The sequence below is a fragment of the Mobula birostris genome, chromosome 13 (assembly GCF_030028105.1).
Source record: "Mobula birostris isolate sMobBir1 chromosome 13, sMobBir1.hap1, whole genome shotgun sequence".
Taxonomy (NCBI): domain Eukaryota; kingdom Metazoa; phylum Chordata; class Chondrichthyes; order Myliobatiformes; family Myliobatidae; genus Mobula; species Mobula birostris.
This window is the reverse complement of record NC_092382.1, coordinates 51,194,297-51,199,091: the sequence shown is the minus strand read 5'-3', so window position 1 is coordinate 51,199,091 and position 4,795 is coordinate 51,194,297. Positions and strand designations below refer to the sequence as shown.

Below are 4,795 nucleotides of genomic sequence, written 5' to 3'. Positions count from 1 at the left end.
CGAAATCTGTTGTTAGATACTCGCTTGCAAAATAACAATGTCGTCGCTAAGTAAACTCCGCGAGAAAGGGTTGTTTAAGCTTCCTCACCGAGATTGATCAGAGTCGGAGTGAAAATGAACTCTTGGCACTGAGAATGGAAGAGTATTGAAGAGTGTAAGAATCTTAACATTTGCCGCCTGGGTTTGGCAGAGAATGTAGCGTTCAGACAGCAGCCAGGGAGTTATTGACAGGCAGGTGGAGTTCTGGTCCCCCGTGCCTGTAGTGTGACCGCTGCGAGCAGGGCTCGAACCTGCGCGGGGAATCCCCATTGGATTTCAAGTCCAACGCCTTAACCACTCGGCCATCGCAGCTCCATCAATGTTAATCACTCACCGTAGCACTACACCTGAAGTGATTTATTGTCAGTGATGGGAATGATAAATCATCATTCCAATACAAATAGTGTGATTGGACAATTTGGGAATTTGTTTCAGGACAGGTAGGTCAGAACGTGAGTGTAGAGGGATAACACTGGCGTCAGTATCGTCAATGAAGGAGATTTCCACTGCTGGGGATAAAGGTCAGGATTAGAATCAGAGTTATAATGACGGATATATGTATTTTTGTTGTTTTATGGCAGCTGTACCGTGTAACACATATAGAATAATAATATAAGATCATAGGTCCATAAAAAAAAGGAACAGGAACAGGAATTCGCCCCATTGAGTCTGTTTCGCCAATGTAGCAGCGCTGATTTATGATCCCCTCAACCCCATTCTACTGGGCATGGACATTGACGTCCTTAACAAACAAGAAATTATCAACCACTGCTTCAAATACACCCAATGACTTGGCTTCCATAGCCGTCTGTGACATCTAATTCCTCAGATGCGCCACCCTTTGGATAAATATATTCTGCCTCATCCCTGTTCTAAGCTATTATCTTTCTATTCTGAGGCCCCGCTCTCTAATCCTAGACTGCCCCACTATAGGAAAGACCCTCCGTACTACTTTAAATAGGGATTTCAATATTTCATAAATTTCAATGAGATGCCCCTGCAGTGAGCACAGGCACGGAACTATCAGACTCCCCTCGTTTGAACACGATAACCCATGCGTTCCCGGTGTCATTCCAGTGAACCTCCTCTGGACCCTCCGAGTGTCTTCTGACCAACGTTTTATATCTGTCAACATTGCATTGTTGCTTTTATATTCTACTCCTGAACTGAATGTTAAAATTGCATGTTAAAATTCCTTTATCTATGACTAAGCCTTGAAGTAGGCAAGTAGAGAATACTGCACAAGGTCTCCTTGCACCTCTGGTTTCGGAAAACTATCTTCACATAGAGACGTTTGTTATCTTTTTTCCAAGGAGCATCACCGTACTACACGATGACCTATTGACAAATCTTCGCCCATTCTCCTCAACAGTCCCTTGAATCTTGGAACAGGTTGAAGTCAGGCTACCCAGCATATTATTTCCATTCTTTAGCTTCCCTCCCTTCTTTCAGAGTGCAGTGACAATTACAATTTTCCAGTCATCGGGAACCATTCCGGAATGTAGTGATACTTGAAGGAGTACTACTAATGCCTCCAGAATCTCTTCAGCTACCTCTTTCAGAACCCTGGGGTGTAGTCGTCAGGTCCAGGTGACATCTATCTTCAGTACTATTAGCTTCACCAGCACCTTCTCCGTTGTCTTAGCATCTACTCTCACTTATGTCCTCTCCCATACGTTTATTGGTGCCATTATGCTGTTATCTTCCACAGCGCAAACTGACACAAAATATTCATTCAGTTCGCCCATCTTTTATTTTTCGCCCATTACTACTTCTCCCGCCTTATTTTCCAGCCTTCTGATATCCACTCTCGCCTCCCGTTTATTCATATGTCTGAAAAATTTGTATTTTCATCTCTATTATTTTCTATCAATTTTTAGTTTCTTTCCATTGGTTTTTAAAAGTGTCTCAAACCTCCAGCTTCCCACTACTGCTTGCTGTATTATGAGCCCTCACTTCTGCCTTTATGCTAACTTTACTTTCCATTTTCGGCCACGGTTGCCTCATCCTCCCTTTCGAACATTTATTCTTATTTGGGATGTATCGCAATTGCCCCCAGGAACACCAGTCATTGTGGATCTGCCGTTCTCCCTGCTCCAATCCATTTGGCCATCTCCAGACTTTGGTCGCTGTTCGCTTCTGCGAGTGAAAGCGTCGAGGACAGTTATCGTCAGTGATTTTATTTTTGCGATTGACGTGATCGGGGACTGTTACTTTCGCTATTTATTTTGCTGCAGAGGAGGAGGTTTTTTGGGGTCTGCGAGATTTGTTTATTTTCTTTTTTTCTGGCCGGAGTTGATGTCTGACCTTACATCTACACCCATGGTCTCTCTATTTAATAGCTATCTGGAGTAGACAAATATTAGAGTTGTATTGTACAGGCAGACTTCGACAATAACATTAACCTTGTGAACCTTGTCATTTTCCTCTCTCGTGCCTCTGCTGTTCTACTTATTGTACGTAATTCTCATGTGTGATTTTAGCCTCTCACTCTCAAACTACAGAGTGAATTCGATCATATCATAAGCATTCCAGTATCTTAAACTTCCTAGACAAATCACAACACAACCCGCAATTCACAATTGTTTTATTTTTTCCTAATGGGCTCAACCAAAGCGTTTTCGAAGAAGCCATCTAGTAGGCTTTGTCCAGATTCCCTCTCTGATGATCCAGCGCCAACTAGACTTTCCCAAACTATCTTCATATTGAAATGCTACAATGACCATGGCAATACTGCAGTTTTCACATGTCTGTGTATCTCCCGTTGTTATTTGTACTCACAGTCTACTGCTGGAGGACTGTATATAACTCCCTTCCTCTGATCCTATAATACCTCTCTCTAAGAACTTGATTTATTTTCTATATATCACTATAAGTTACAATACAACAAATTAAATAGATATTTAAAACGGAATCTTTAGTGTTAATGTGTTGAGACGTGTCTGAGCAGTTTGGTCTGGTGTAGGTCCTGAATGATGCACTCAGCCTGCTTTTGGCATCGTATTCTGAGCATCATATCCTCGATGGTGGCGAGGCGTGTGCCCGTGATTGAAGTGACGACGGCTACACCACTCAGCAGCCTCTTTCGGTGCTCTACATTGGATACCCGCCCCACACCAGCCTGTGAAGCAACCACTCATAAAGCTCTCCACATAGGTCCATAGAAATTAATTGAATAACTTGCCGGCACTAAATCTAGTCAATGAGCACTTATCGCAACTGTTCCGTGACTACGTCAACATCTTGGAACCAGTATGGATCCTTTGGGATGTTGAGGCACAGGAACCTGAAGATGTTCACACTTCTGAACCCTCAATAAGGATTGGTGTTTGTTCATCTGACGTATTTTCCTGGAGTACACAATCAATTCCTTTGTCTTACTGACATTGATTGCAAAATTGTTGCTGCGATTCCACCCAACCAGCGTATCTATCTGATGCTTGTACGCCTACCGGCTCCATTAGTCATGAGGTTCCCTGCACAGTGCACGAAAATCATGTGTTCCTTCAAGTTCCGAGTGCAGTCTGGTTAGCATGGAAAGTCACAGCCACCTCAGTGCTACCCGTCCCAGTCATTGTTTAGCAGTCCAATCAACGCATTGGCTGTTCCTCTGGACTACCCTATGTGAGTGACTGTGGGTAATCAGTCCTTGGTTGTTGCAGAAATGGTTCAGTATCTACAGAATGGAGTAAAGTGCGGCGTCACGAGGAATGACACGTTTCATAAAGAGTTTGCACATTTCCTTGCACAGGCAAGCTGGACTGAGTTAGCTACTTTCACGAGAATATAGCCTGAGGGTGTTGGTTCGTTACGTTGTCAGATATTACTGGTATCCTTCACAGAGTCGGCATATAATTAATGCTCACAACCGTAGCCTCGAAGTAGAACACCACCTTGTGAACGAAGTGAGCGATGTCATTTGTTTCAGGTTTGTAATCCAATTTCGGTCCGCGCCGGTTTGAAATTCCATGAAATGTCGAGCCACTTCTGCCCTGGTCAGAAAGAGGGAAGAGGTTAGTATATATCAGTTCGCTTGCCAGTTTGTTGTTCTTCCACAGTAATGTCTACAGCGCTCATCAGCAAACAAACCCATCGTTTTCCCTAGAGTTACTGTGCTCTTTCCATTTTACACGTCTTTCTATAATAGACTGTAACATCAACACAATCTCTCAACTCCTACACGCAATGCTCTAACCGCTGAAGGCCAGAGTTGCGGAACAGCTTTCCCACAGTCTCTCTGCATATGACACGGCTTTCAACGAACTATGCCCTTCCACTCCCCGGTAATCTAACATCCAATGTATATATACTCCGCTGGTTTGACATTCAGAAGTGCGCGACCTCAAACTTATCTGCATTGAAATACATTTTCAGTTGCTTCTTCCGTGTTTTTGTTGAAATAGCGAATTATCCTGTGCGTCGATGCAAAAATCGTGGAGCGAATGTTGATAATATCCTGTAAAGGGGTTCGTGCGAGATTTGTACCGGGGACCTCTTGCATAGGCTTTCTCACTGGAAACAAGAACCACACAACTGGACCAACGAGCCCACATTCGTAGATTGTGTCACAACTGAACTCCGGAGCCATTTAAAGTTAATCGTTGGAAAACCCATTGCACTTTCTGTTGTTGAGAGGAGGGCCTGATGTCGAAATATGGTGGGCCCGTATTCCTTTGATAGTAAGAGAGTAATCGTTACTTGATTCAGTCAAAATAAAAAAAAAAAAATATAACGTTGTGGGCTGAGGATCCTATTT

General features: G+C 43.3%; 1 non-coding gene across 1 annotated transcript; it reads right to left on the bottom strand.

Annotated features, from left to right (window-relative positions):
- Positions 1-269: 269 nt before the first annotated feature.
- Positions 270-351, bottom strand: trnas-uga (transfer RNA serine (anticodon UGA)). Its single transcript has one exon. It is a non-coding gene; the product is annotated as a tRNA-Ser (tRNA).
- Between the last annotated feature and the right edge of the window lie 4,444 nt (positions 352-4,795).